Source organism: Strigops habroptila, chromosome 5, assembly GCF_004027225.2.
Source record: "Strigops habroptila isolate Jane chromosome 5, bStrHab1.2.pri, whole genome shotgun sequence".
Classification (NCBI taxonomy): Eukaryota; Metazoa; Chordata; class Aves; order Psittaciformes; family Psittacidae; genus Strigops; species Strigops habroptila.
Window position 1 is genome coordinate 62728564 of NC_044281.2, and position 15735 is coordinate 62744298.

Sequence of the window (15735 nt, forward strand, 5' to 3'; positions counted from 1 at the left end):
TCTTGAAAAGTATTGCCCAAAATGCTTAACAAAGGTGTGTAGATCTCAGCTGTTCTCAACTGTGTTCCAATTTACAGCTCTCCTCGTATGTTGTTGTTAAAGTCACAGACAAATATATTAATATATGGAAAAGGACCCTTGCATGAAAATAAAAATGGGATTTCTTAAAACATGTGCAAATCAGTTCAAGTTTCATGTAGTATGAAAATATGAAGTATGAATGTGTCATGATGTTTGTTACGTTTGTTAGTTTAAGAGCATTCTTTGGGCTTCTGTATACAGCAGCAAAATCCCTCAGTCTGTCTATCTTCCCTTACTCTGACAAAGTGCCCTCATTAAGGGATTAAAGATGTTATTGCAATACTATTCATAATGTATACACTTTGCAGCTCCTCACATCTGTTTTCTGCACTATTTATCTAATCATCAAGACCCTTATTCATATTTGCCTTGGAGATAACAGGGCAGCATACCAAAGGATTCCTGGGCTGAGAGGAAATGACAGAGAGTTGGTGTAATGGACTAATTAAAGGCTTCAAGGTCAGACTAGAGAAATCCAGAATTCTGTGGTGTGGGGAGACTCACAGGACACAACACTACTCCATTTTTAATGGCACGGGCATGATCAAAGCCACCTGATCGTTCCATCCCAACAAACATGCCTCTGCCAGATCATTCAACTTCTGATAAGTGGCTGATGTTCTCAGCCACACATTAAGAGAGATGACAGGCTTTACTTTTCATGTAAGGAATTATGAGGAAACCAGGCAACTTGTGAGAGCAGAGAGCTTGCTCTCACTAAGGCGCTAACAGCCCATATGTGAACAAATCAGACTTTGCTCTTCTCTTGCTGACCTGTCAATTGTTTGACTGTCTTGGCTCAAAGAGCTCTGATGGCAGAGTAAAATACAGTAATGAAGTTGAAGTCTTCATTCTTTTCAGAATGTACTTTCAGAAATGCCTCCTCATATCACTTCTACTGCTAATATGTAGAGTGGAAGAATGTTTGCATATGTGATTTGTGATGGAACTGGGCTCAGTGGCCTTGATCCCTGGGTCGTGCTTAGGTTTCATTTCAGAAATTCCCAGAGAAAGAGAATTATCTTCACTGCAGAACAATAAATGTACCTTATAAGACAACACTTTTAAATTTCATGTATCTATCTGTTCACCCAGACATGTGTATGTGCTGCATAAAATGGATTAAATGGATAGAAATTATCAAGTCAAAACTCATTAATATAGAAGTTGGAATTATGGAATAAGATTTCCCTTCCTTGAATACTTTTCAGGTGTTACTTACTTTGTTAAAGTCAGTACATAACAGTGAAACTTTTCCACTGGAAATACTGCATGTAGTTCTATATGGCATCTAAATATCACTTGTGAAACAAGAGTTAAGTGAAACAGAAGATGTACAATGTGAGATTTAAACAATAAGGATCAATGTAATAAGCAGTAGTTACAGAGTGGTGGCTATTTTCAGGGCCAGTGTGACAGGAAATTTCATCAAAAATAGAAGCTTCTGAGCTGCCAGGCTTAATGAATTAGAGTCATACTCAGAAGAGATGGCTGTAGCAAACTCAGACTTTGTGAACTACAGTGGGATACTTAAAACAAGTGCAAGGACATTTCAGCTGTCTAAACATTGCCCAATGTTTTGTAGAGATCTTTACAGAAAAGAGTTTTAAAGAGACATTTGAAGAATTTTAAGGTCACATGCGCTGCTTCTTCATCTGGCTAATGTCACTAGCAAATCAATTCTAAACAAATGACCACTTAAGTGTGTATTTAAAGAATTGAGAAGACTTGCCAAAATCAGAGAGATCCAAAGTTTAGAGCAAGATGGAGCTTCAGTCTTTGGTTTATTCAGCCCACAGGCTACAACCACTTCTCTTTTTCTTGGGCATCTTGGTTGCAGAGATAGTGCTGAGTCAGACTAAATGTATTGTTTTGGCAGCCAAGTGCTTTCTTCTTTTCCTTGTCTCCAAACACCATGGGACAAGGTCAACACAGAGCAATGTCAGTGACCAAATTAGAGGGAGCAGAATTATTACTGCAGCAGCTAACAGGAAGAAGCATTCCATTATCTCCGCAACACCAAGTTCTTCCAACTGTTTTGCAACCTATCGTTTGAAGTTCAACAAGGCCCAATGGGACAGCCAAAAGAATATCTGACAGGAGGGCATGAGATGGCTCCTCTTGAAAGTCATGTCCCATAGCAGGGTAAGTCCTACTATGAGACAGGGGATGTATATTGGATGACCAGAATTCTCACACTCTTTGCAATGTTATTGACTGTGCTCATTCGGAGAACACCAGCTCTGCTTGCTCAATGGACATAGTTGCAGTTAACCAAGAGATGTGCCTCTGTAACTGGCTATGAAGCTTTTGTGCTTGGAAGGTTCCCATCTCTGCTTTAAAGCACTCAGAACACAAATCCATTTAGGGGTTTTGCGAGCTTCTGTCACTGTATCAACAGCGCAGTTTGGTTGTGGATTGGGAGAACTAGTAACGTAGAACTGGTAATCGTAGACTTCTCTCGCTTGGAAATATAGTAGGAACAACTAGAACTGGCTACATGCTAAAGCTTCAATGGAAAATCCCTTTTGAATTTGCTCTGAAGTTCTGCTTTCTTTCACTTTATCCCGACACTGTATCTTTTTTATTTATAGTGGTCTGAATCAAACATCCCTATTTGAACTCTGCTGAATTAACAGAAGTTTGATAGTACAGATGAAAATAGCTATTTGGACATATTCCTGTTCCCTGATCAGTGCACTCTGAAGTGTTTGTCTGCCACTGTTTTCCCTCAGAAAGTGAACTAACATAGCAGTATGCTGAAAATTACCTGAAGGCCAGGGTATGGAATGAGCTTATTTTAGCCAGAACTGGCTATTGTCACAAACTAGAAACTCTGAATTTCAGGGAGGCGGACAAAAGAGACCTTGGGCTGGAACCCCAAGATGGGCTAGCAAACAGTTCCACTGCAGCAGGTACTGCAGCTACTTTTCTACTTTATATTTTCCTATGTGTTTCTTGTCATCCATGCACAGGACCTCTGGAGATGGTTTACTTATGATATCATCATGGTAGAACATGTTATGCTAATTCTAGTTTGATTTTGGTTGTCACGAAAAGAAATTGCACCAGGATTTGTAGTTTTCAATGTGCCAAATGGCAGGGCTGGTGATTCAAAAGACCTGAATTCTGCATCTGCTTTTTCCTGGCTTCCCAGATGATCGTAAAGACAGTTTACAAATTTCCTCTTTTTCTCTTTCCCCACCACTGAAGTTGGATCTTGTCCTGGGTTCGGCTATAGCAGTCATTTTTCTCCTGCTGAGTAGCTGGTGCAGTGCTGTGTTTTTTAACTTTCAGCCTGGGAACAACGCTGATAACACTGATGTTTTTAGTTGTTGCTAAGTAATGTTTATTCCAACCAAGGACTTTCTCAGTCTCATGCTTTGCCAGGGAGGAGGGGAAGCCGGGAGGAAGCAGAGACAGGACACCTGACCCAAACTAGCCAAAGGGGTATTCCATACCACAGCACGTCATGCCCAGTATATAAACCGGGGGGAGTTACCCAGAAGGGGCAGATCACTGCTCGGGTCGGGCTGGGTATCGGTCGGCAGGTGGTGAGCAATTGTATCCTCTCCCCTTGTTATTTCACTAATCGTTATTATCATTGGTGGTAGCAGTAGTGGTTTTGTGTTATACCTTAGTTGCGGGACTGCTCTTATCTCAACCCGTGGGAGTTACATTCTTCCGATTCTCCTCCCCATCGCTCCGGGAGCGGGGGGAGGAAGAAGGGGGGGGGGGGGAGTGAGCGAGCGGCTGTGTGGTTCTGAGTTACCGGCTGGGCTCAAACCACGACAGTTCTTTTTGGCGCCCAACGTGGGGCACGAAAGGTTGAGATAACAACAGATTGCCCAGAGAAGCTGTGAAGGAAAGGTTTCCCTACAAAGACGATATTACGAATCGCTCAGCCAACTGGACCACGATAGAGAAAGGCATCCAGTCCCCGAGGGAATCAGCCATTATAGAGATGATTTATCATAGGCCGGATTCCAGGAACACATCCGTAGACCCAGATGAAGTCGAATGTACACGACCCATGTGGCGGAAACTTACACGGAGTGCGCCATCATCATATGCCCACACATTGGCATCAATGACCTGGAATGACGGAGTATCACCAACAGTGGATTTCCTGATTCGTCAACTCCGAGAGTTCGAAGACAATCTCACCCCTTCCATCATTTCAGCTGTGGAAAAACTGTCAGAGAGTGAAAAGTAATATGCCTTGTTTACTGATGGGTCCTGCCGTATTGTGGGAAAGCATCGGAGATGGAAGGCAGCTGTGTGGAGTCCCCTGCGACAAGTTGCAGAAACTGCTGAGGGAGAGGGTGAATCGAGTCAATTTGCAGAGGTGAAAGCCATCCAGCTGGCCTTGGACATTGCTGAACGAGAAAAATGGCCAGTACTTTATCTCTATACTGACTCATGGATGGTGGCAAATGCCCTGTGGGGGTGGTTGCAGCAATGGAAGCAGAGCAACTGGCAACGCAGAAGTAAACCCATCTGGGCTGCTGCATTGTGGCAAGATATCGCTGCTCGGGTGCAGAACCTGGTGGTGAAGGTACGCCACGTAGATGCTCATGTACCCAAGAGTCGGGCCACTGAGGAACACCAGAATAACCAGCAAGTGGATAAAGCTGCTAAGATTAAAGTGGCTCAGATGGACTTGGATTGGCAACATAAGGGTGAATTATTTTTAGCCCGGTGGGCCCATGACACCTCAGGCCATCAAGGCAGAGATGCAACATATAGATGGGCTCGTGATCGAGGGGTGGACTTAATGATGGACACTATTGCCCAGGTTATTCACGAATGTGAAACATGTGCTGCAATTAAGCAAGCCAAGCGGTTAAAGCCTCTCTGGTATGGAGGACGATGGCTGAAGTACAAACATGGGGAGGCCTGGCAGATTGACTATATCACACTCCCACCAACCTGCCAGGGCAAGCGCTATGTGCTTACCATGGTGGAAGCAACCACCGGCTGGCTGGAAACATACGCTGTGTCCCATGCCACTGCCCGGAACACTATCCTGGGCCTTGAGAAACAAGTCTTGTGGCGACACGGCACCCCAGAGAGAATTGAGTCAGACAAGGGGACTCATTTCCGGAACAACCTCATAGACACTTGGGCCAAAGAGCATGGCATTGAGTGGGTATATCACATCCCCTACCATGCACCAGCCTCTGGGAAAATCGAACGGTACAATGGGCTGTTAAAAACTACACTGAGAGCAATGGGTGGTGGGACTTTCGAACACTGGGATACACATTTACCAAAAGCCACCTGGTTGGTCAACAGTAGGGGATCTGCCAACAGGGCTGGCCCAGCCCAATCAGAACTTTTACGTACCGTAGAGGGGGATAAAGTTCCTGTGGTGCACATAAAGAATTTGTTGGGGAAGACAGTCTGGGTTATTCCTGCTTCAGGTAAAGGCAAACCCACTCGTGGGGTTGCTTTTGCTCAGGGACCTGGATATACTTGGTGGGTAATGCGGGAAGATGGGGAAGTCCGATGTGTACCTCAAGGGGATTTGATTTTGGGGGAAAACAGCCAATGAACTCAATTGTACGCTGTTGCCTGCTCTATAACACTTTTATAGCCCACCAGCTAGATACCTTCAGGTCACCAGCCATTGACCCTGACTTCCCTCCGATCATCACCTCAACAAAGAATGAATTTTGAGGAAACCAGACGAGCTCAGCAGTGACCAGATGAGTTTGGCGGTATCATCAGCAGGCAACAACCCAACACTATGTACCGTCCCTCCTGCCCTGAAAGACTATTACAAGAGATGGAGCCTGACATCATGGACCGGATGAGTTCAGCAATTTTACAGGGATTGGTCCATGGACTAGGGAACGATATCTTTCTCTGTGTGGGTGTGGGTGTATATATATGTGTATATATGGGACAGGGGTGATGGTGTGCTGAGAGATGTGGGATCTGAGCATGACGTGAATGGTATGGAATAAGGGGTGGATACTGTCCTGGGTTCGGCTATAGCAGTCATTTTTCTCCTGCTTAGTAGCTGGTGCAGTGCTGTGGTTTTGACTTTCAGCCTGGGAACAACGCTGATAACACCGATGTTTTTAGTTATTGCTAAGTAATGTTTATTCCAACCAAGGACTTTCTCAGTCTCATGCTTTGCCAGGGAGGAGGGGAAGCCGGGAGGAAGCAGAGACAGGACACCTGACCCAAACTAGCCAAAGGGGTATTCCATACCACAGCACGTCATGCCCAGTATATAAACCGGGGGGAGTTACCCGGAATGCCCAGATCACTGCTCGGGTCGGGCTGGGTATCGGTCGGCGGGTGGTGAGCAATTGTATCCTCTCCCCTTGTTATTTCACTAATCGTTATTATCATTGGTGGTAGCAGTAGTGGTTTTGTGTTATACCTTAGTTGCGGGACTGCTCTTATCTCAACCCGTGGGAGTTACATTCTTCCGATTCTCCTCCCCATCGCTCCGGGAGCGGGGGGAGGAAGAAGGGGGGGGGGGGGAGTGAGCGAGCGGCTGTGTGGTTCTGAGTTACCGGCTGGGCTCAAACCACGACAGATCTCCTTTGCAAAACACTTTAAAATCTGTGGATGGAAAGCATAAGATACTGGTTCAGAGGGGTGAGAATATGGAGTATTATTTATTAGCAAAGAAGGTGACTTTTGTGTAGTGTTCTGTACCTGGACAGCGATTAGAACCTGATCAGAGATGTGATTAGTCCATCACACTCTGACAGACCCAAGGCATCATTAAAGGGCAGAAGGCAGCTTCCTTACAGTCTGTTATTATGTAGTGATCTGAGGAGGGACAATGACCAATGTGAATGGCCGTGATGAGCAGCACACCCCACTGCCTGTCATAGTCACATGTTAATCAGGGTACAGTAATTTGTGAGAACATTAATAAATACAAATCACTCTCTAGGGGACTGCAATACTTTATTTTACCTTCAACAATAACAAACCTTATTATATTGCAGGGAGAAGCTCCTGTCAGGGCAATCAAGGATAGCCACTTTTAATGAAGACAAATGATCTCCGGTGAGCCTTGATTTGGCTTAATGGCTCACTAGTACGAAGCATGGATTTAATCAGAACTCCAGCTTCTGTCACGCATGGGCCTTGAAGTCAGGTAATTGGAAGCAGGTGCTAAGTACAATTTAAATGAAATGTCTAGTTAATAAGGACAGTTTGAAACAAGCAGTTTATACCCTTCCCCCGAGCTGTATCCCTCTCAGGGACGTGAAGGCAGCCAGCTGTGCTCAGGAACCAAATGACTTAATTTCTCAGTGTTGCTTTTCTTGCTCCCAACACTCTGTTGCTACTTTCAGCTTGCCAGATGTCCCGATTGGATGGACAACTAAGGGACTGTCTGAGCTCAATATGCTTTGTTTTCTGCTGGAAGAAGCAGCTGAGCCAAAATCTGGACAGAGATACGGTCTGTAAGTTTCTGACTTCTAAGCACCTCAAAGTCCAGGTTGGGAATGAGAAGGAACAGAGTATCGGTGTTTCCCTAATACATTTATCATTGTTCACCCCTAAACTATGGTTCTGAATGAGAAGATTTGACCCTTCAGGCTATATTGTGCAGGTTATTTTAGATGGCCACAACTGCTATGTTAAAACTGGAGTATGTATGACACACGATGCCTCTCATAATCCAAATTGAGGAGCCTTCTGAACAACACTGTGGCCCCTTTCCTACCTGCTAACCTGTTATGTTTCCTTCCAAGAACATCATCACAGTTCGTATTTTTATCTTTTTCCTTTTTGGTGGTGATGGGGCAGGAAGGAGAGCAGATCCTCTGAACTTAGGGGCACCAGAAAGAAATTGCCTAAAGCCCATGACCTGTGTGCAGTTCTATTTGGAACCATGTAGTCATTGTCAGCATCACTAAGTCCTGTGCTGTAAAGGAAAGTCTTACAACATTTGTGGTTTGATTGTTGTTTTTTTCCTTGAAAATCTGGCTCATAGTCATGTGTTTATGAAGTAAAAAATGCTCGTAGCTGGGGAAGAAAATCTGAACATGTTATCTAAAGCAACTGCTACACCACCCCAACACCTTACTGAAAAAGAAATACTTATTTTTTACTTACAGTCTTGAAGAAAGGCCTCTCATTTTCAGGCATTTGTTGCCAGCACCACTGAACCTTAGAGGGAATATAGGGATTTATAGGAAGTTCAGTGAATTATCACTAATACATTTGTCATATTCTAGATTTTCAAATATAAATCAACCAGAAACCAAACTGGGTTTTAAACCCTAATTGTCAGTTACTTAAAAGAAGGGTCTAACAAATGGGCAGAAGCATAATAAGAGCAGTACTATTGGTACTACAGGATCTTCCTTACCCCTTTTAGGTCTTTCTGCCACCTTTACACTTGAAACTAGCAGCTAAAAGGTAGTGCATTCATAACAAAACCAAGATTTTACTTCTGAGGGAGAAAGTAATTAGGCGCTGGCTGTGGAAATATTTTCCATTAGCAATTTTTCAAACACAGGCTGGAATGCAACAATGCCTGTAGGGACTGCGTGACTAGGACAAACCACAAATCTTCACTAAAGGGACATTTGTTTGATCAGCTTCTGTGAGACTCATTTCTTAGTCAAGGAAGTACACATAGGCAAGGAAGGACCACTGATGCAATTAAGGAGCCAAATATTTGTGTGCTTTCTCAGGATGACGTATGTGCTGTTTGCTTTGCAGTGGCACCAGGCAACTGGTAGGGTTACCTCTCCACAGCAGGACCAAAGTTACTAAACCTGAGCCATGGTAGGTGCACCTATTTCTGGGAGCATGACATGGCAGTGATACTGGACATTGATTTCTCTCAATATTTTATTATAGCAGGACCATTTAAGATTTTTTGCCCTCTAAGCAATCTTTTTTAGAGAAGAAATAAAGTAATCCCTGGCTCAAATTGTTTATTGAACTGCTTGGAAGCATGAATTTTTCCTGGGGGCCTCTGCAGTTTTGGTCTAGATTTCAGGAAACCAAAGAGGTTTTGGCTTTTCAGATTCATTTTGAAATTCATTGTTGATTTTTTCTTTTTTCCTAATTTTCATTCTTTTCCCTTCATCTGTTTTTTTAATTGGGAAAAAAAATGACTGGCTATAATTAACAGATGAGAAATAGAACAATCTTGAGAAGGCAAATGGATCAAGAAAAGAGTCAGAAGCAAAATACAGGCTTTTTAGATTAGAAGTTAGTGTTCAACTGATCAGAGTCCTGCTATCCTTCTGCTTTATGGCTTTAATTTCTTCCAATAGCCCCAAAGATGGAATATTTCCCATTAGTTACAGAATAATTAACAAGCAAAGTGTTCAGATGGCCTTTCAAGTCTACAGCAACATTATGCTTATGGATGTGATTGCAGGTCAGATAGCTGCAAAAGAGCTGCCAGCTGTTAGAATTGCTAAGTCTAGCTAACTTGGGTACCAGAAGCAGTGGGCATTCAATAGCACCAGCTCCACCACAAACCAAACAAAGCTGGCTGGTGTGTGAACAAATACACTGTGTCAGTTGCAATCATGTCTCTCTGTAGTTGAGGAGAGAAGCACTATTCTGTGCGTGGCAGAGGTTTGTGCTTCCAATCCCAAAGTCATTTCCTGTTCATATGTGTATAAGGAGGGTTTGTCATGAGCATGCATGATGATGAGTACTGATGGGAGGGAGAAAAGAAGGGTAATTTGATTCTGTACCAGAAGGGGAAGAGTCGCAATGTCCACCTTGCCTTTTGAATGTTGGTTGTTTCTGTGTACCTGTCGAAGCAAGATGTTTATGACAGGAATAGAAGCTATTATTTTGTCAGAAAATTAAGCATTGGAAATGCTATGATACTGTATTTAGCCATTGGCGCAGCTGAGGAAAAAGAGAAGTTCCCAGAAGAAGAAAAGGACTTTGTGATAACTGTATAATTGGTGCAGGAAGAAACAGTGGAGAGAAAGCCCAAGCTGGGATTGTAGTTCCCCTCTCCTCCTCCGCAAGCATAATTGGGACCATGTAATCATGGAGCAGTAAATGGTTTGTGTGTGTTCTGTCTGCAATCATGAACTGTTTAAAAAAGATATGAACAGCTCTTAGATACAACTTGCACGGTAATAATGACGGTATTCCAGTTCTAGTTTGGAAGCTATTTTGGTACGCCAGGAGGAGAACCTGATACTGACAGTTGCAGTGGGCAGGAGACAAGACTAGAATTACCTGCTGAGTCACAGAAATAACACGTAAGACCAGCTCCTGAGCTGAATCACTCTGTGACAAGCTGTCGGGGCACCAAAGAGTAAGGCCAAATTGTGTTTGTTCCTCTGCATGCCCTTGGCTGTAGCATTCCCAGCTACACAGGACAGACAGGCTTTGCTATTCTTATGGAAAAGGATCTCTTCATTACAACATCATTTTTGAGGGCTGGTGCAATATAAACTAACTTCCATGCTTCCCTAGGAGCAAGGTTGCAAAAATAAGGCAGTAGGCCAGAGGTCCATTTATAGTGATCAGGATTCACTTTCCCAGCTCTGAGAGTCACTCACCGTGAGGCCAAGTCATTTTGTCTTAGTGTGTACTTCAGTGTCTGTAAAAAGCCCAGAATAATGCTACCAGCCTCTCAGAAATGAAATTATTTGAAGCCCTCCATGAAAGGTGCTATAGAAGCCCAAGCTGCCATAGTCAAGTCAGCTCAAACAATGCCTTGTGGAATGTGTGTTCTGGGGCCATGGGGAACAATGTCCTTTCAGGATAAGAAATGTCTGTGATTCATGGTGAATTTCCTTCCCTTCACTCATTAAAATCCATTCATTTCCAGTTCAGCCTCTTCATTCTTAAACATACATCTTGGATATTTGTCAACTTCTATTCATTTTACTTAGTCTGCCCATCTAATCTCTTTGACACTAAACGTTTCCTCTGATGACAGAGCCTTCAGAGTGCTATTCTGCCAATTGAGGTGCATTGAGGAGAGCTTCTTGGCAAGCTGGCTCATTCTTGGGTACACACATATTTGAGTAGTGAGACCCTAGGCATTTATGCTGTGCGAGACACCACAATGCTCAACACTCAGCAAAACTCAGAAGAGAACTACTGCCTTGAAAAGCAAGATGCGTACTGGCAAGTGTTTTTCAAGATAGGTATGGAAATTTGGCTTTAGTGCCCCGTTTAGCTTATGACTTTCTATGTAGATTCCTCTGTAGCCTGGAAAGCAGTAACACAAACTTCCTTCTTGTGCATGCTATGGTACCTCCTGCCTGCTCTGCCGTGTGTTTCAGGTAGAGGAGAGCAGAACTGTAGTGTTCCCTAGTGATAAATGAAGGGAGATTGACTCAGATTAAACTATCGAACAGCAGTGAAATCATGGCAGTTTTGGCTCTGCTTATGTCATCCCCTGTTTTATCCACTGACATAGGGAAAGGCTCTTTCCTCAACTCCTTACGTTTGCTGGTTTACCCTGTTCTCTTTAAAAGGGAAAGACACTGTACGAGACTAGCACTCAAGCAGTAGGCTTCTGCTGCCCTGACTCCAGAGATCCTTGAGAGCTTGGTGACATCTGGTGGGAATTGGAAGGATTACAAGTAGTTTATAAAGAAATTTTAAAAATATTTCCCCCGACTAGTCACAAAGATGTCTATTGATTTTATACTCAGAATAACAAACATGATGTTATGATGATGCATATTGAACACTGTATAGTTTAGAGATCAAAGGGCTTGAAATGCTGATGGGATGTAGCAGGACTTAAATAGAAGGGATTTGGCACTGGGGTTTTGCAGGTATGTAAATACCCATCTTTTTATCAGCCTGGTCAGAATATCTGTGTAAAAAGCAAATGGTGCAGGTTACATTTGTTCATCATGCGGTGCCAAGCCCCTGTGATATAATCAATTTCCATCATGTTTAAACTTTGCACAAAGCACATGTATGCCTTAGCCTGGGAAGTACCATTGTGGGTATGTTCAGCAACCCACTTGTGAGCAGTTAGGTATGGGTGCCCAGAGTTTGGATTAGGCATGGGTCTGACAATGGGCACAAAACTTCAGTGAAGGGAAAGGTAGTGAAGATAATGTCATATTCAGACTAAATCTGGTAAGGAAAGAGGAAATGGGTTTCTTGAAGTTCAGATTATTTGTCTCATTTGATCTGCATGCAGGTGCATGGACAGACCTTAGGCCTTCAACACAGCAGACTATATGGAGTCTTTGGAGTTTAGTGTTAGGTAAGCCCATTATTTTAGGTTCCCTGGCCAGCACTGGAGCAGGACACTGTTCTGCTGATACTGAGGTGTTCATGGTACTATTGTGACACAGTGATAAGCTGTTTAGTCCTAAGCCAGAGAGAAATCTGTGTTCACCACCATGCTATACACATGCCATCTTCTGGGGCAGGAAGGTTCTCCTGCACAAAGCACAGACAGGAACAAAGACAAAATCCCCACTGACAAAATCTCTAGTAGCTGTAATGGGGCACTTAGTTGAATGGTTTTGATTCTGTTCTGCAGAGAGCGGTGTTACATGCATACATATTTGTGCACTCACACACAAACACACACATTACGTTGGGGAGTTAACACACAGTGAACACACACATAGGTTGAGGAGTGAACAAATGTCTTTTTTAGTGTAGATTATTCTGTGATTTGGCAGAGGGTGAGAGCAAAGAAAAGTGGACATTGCTCCAAGGAGTTAAAGAAAGGTAGGAATTCTACCCACCTGCCCCATTTCCTGCATAATCTTTTGGCAGCCTGCAACCATTATCAATCTGCTCCCATGGCATTGTAGGCTGGTGGATGCATCCACATTAACAGGCATCTTTCCCAATCCTGCCAGTTTTCTCTCAGCAAGTAGAAATCATGTGCGTTTGTGATATGAGATAGATTGGAAATGGGCATATGCTACCTCTTCCATAACTCCCAAGAACCTAGGAGTAGCCTAGCTGCACTTTGGATTATTCAAGCACAAAAAACTGGGAATCAAAGTGCACAGTCAGAAGCGGGGTGTGCAAACCTGTTGCCCTATTAACTGAACAACTAAGAAGGGAGAACTGTTGACAAAATGGTGGGAAGAAAAGTTTTATTTACTGGATAATTTTAATATATTAACTTGTTGGTGGTGTTCCCAGATTATTCTGTGTCCTTCTCAGAGCTCCAAGAAGATAGTTGAGTTCCACCAGATGCTTTGGTAGAGCTCAAACCAGTGTTACGTAAGTCCTTGGATGATTGAACCTGGCCTTTTGAGCGTTTTGAGTTTCTGCTGACAAAGGCTAACAGAAGACATAACCCAGCAGCCACCCACACTCTTAGCTAGGGATCTAAGTGAATGTTGCTGAGAAGTGGAGTAGGTGGAGAAGTCTCCATGAGATTGAAAATCTCAGCAGGACCTGGCATGGAGTGCTCTGGAAGCAGCTACTGTTGTCTAGAGCAGTGTTGCTCTGAAGGAGTTGAGCATTTGTATTGAGCTGAGAGGTGTGGTCATCCCACTGCTCCTGGCATTCCAGGCACTATCTGGATTCTGATTATGGGAACAATTTTAGATCTTTTGATCTAAAATTGGTGTCAAGCAAAAGGAATGGTGCTTAGTCTGTGCTAAGTGGCTCAAGTTAGATACTAAAAGTATCTATTCTTGCTGTGAAATAACCACTTTGTTCCTACACTGTTCAAATGATAGGTTAGCGGAATCCTCCTCTTTCCAGGGGACAGGCACATGTGACAAAAATAGCTGTCAGTCATGTGGACTGTTTCCCTTAATGAAGCAGCACAAATTTCCTAATAGCAGAGACAGGTGCTTGCTACATGTACCGTAACTCACACACAGTGAAGGGAAATGTGTGGTGACTGAAAAGTGCAAGCATGGAGAATATTTTACACTTTGTACTGTCTTTGAGTACTTCCTCAACACTTCACAAACATTACCTGTGAGCCATGTATCTTCTCTAAGAAAACAAAACAGTAGACAAGGAAAATGAGGCATGATACTGTTAAGGAATTTGTCTTACAATGAATTACAGTATGATGAAGAGATTAAACCAGAAGTTCTGGAGGAATATGTGTAGTGCTATTTCAAGTTACATAACCTAATTTTTTTATTTCGTTTATCTACTGAAAGTCAAAATTCCCCAAAAGTCATTCAATTATTCAGTTTAGGATTAAAACAAAGTCATAAGTCAGAAAACACTGTCTTTGTTCCTGTTGAATACACAAATACAAGTTTTGCCTGGTTTCAGTGTGTATAAAATAGGTGTGAGGTGGAGGCAGGATAGTTTAGAGAGAGACCAAGATTCAGCTCCTGCCTCTGGAACAGTGACAGCCTCCTGATCACCAAGACAGTGTTATCAGCAGATGGTTCCTTTGATGACATGGTGCTAAACTTGCAGTGAAATCTGCCAGCTGAGTGAGGTTTGGGATTTCCTTCCAAAGACTCAACAGTTTCAGAAGTGTTCTTTCACCCAACATTTCCAAAAGTGTGTGAGCTAAGTTTCTGGCTGCTATAGGTGTGCTTTTCGCATGTGTTAGTGGTTGTAGCAAGACTGCAAGCCAGGCATGCTCTCTCTTGATGCTGTAGCCCAAATTGCTGCTTTATCAGCACCTTTACATATACAATTACAGCATTTTCCTTGCACTTATGGTGGGGGTTTGCTTTGTGAGTACTAGTGTTGCTATAGCTACATTTCCCTAATGTTCATTGTTTCCCATAGTGTCTTTGTCACTCATCCAAGGATGCTGGCATTAAGCAAGCTCACAGCATGTAATTTCTGCCTTGGGAGCTATTGGTAGGTGTACTGAATGGCCAAGAGGTACTGCAGCTGGTGCGTTGCCTGGGCTAAATCTACTTCAACCATGAAGAAAGCGGTCAGGGAAATAGGACCTTTCTTACAGCACTGTGATGAGAAAGACAAGCCTACATTCACTAGTGCCCCTTTCCAAGAGGGTTTAACAGGAAGGAGGAGAAGAAACTGTCATCTCTCAAGGGAACAATTACAGGGAGGGGAGGGAGCACAGGCAACTTCAGTTAATTGCTAGGTTGTGTAATGAGCTGGGGTGCTGGACAGCTACTGTATAGTCTCCATTGTGTCTGTCGCCTGGTTGGGGGTGTACTGCTCTCGGGCATTTTAGGTGGTTTTTGTTTTTGAATGGTTTAATGAGCGAGCTAAAGAGCTGTAAAATTCAGAGCAGGATCTCAAAAAGTTCACTTTCCCTCAGGCATGCATGTGTATCTGGTGCAGAGCAGAAGGAGCAATGAGTTCAGAACAGCCACCTACTTCCGATGGGAGGGAGCTATGTACAGAACTCAGTTGCACAAAGACAGCGAAGAGTTAGTTAAAAAGTAGATCTGGTCACTGGCAGATCTTGCAGGCTGACACCCAGGAGATACTCCAGACTCTTCACCTTCTGGAATATCTGTCATATAAGGAGAAGCTGAGAGAATTGTGGTTGTTTAGCATGGAGATGGGAATGTTCAGAGGCTATGCAATACGTACAAATTCCTAGAGAGGAGGGAGTAAAGAAGTAAAGAAGGAAGAAACAGACTCCTCTTAGAGGTATCCAGTGGCAGGACAAGATGCAATGGGCACAAATTGAAATACAGGAAATTCCTTATAAACTTCAGAAAATAAAATTTTTACTCTGGTGGTCAGATATCAGAACAGGTTGACTAGACAGATCATGGAGTC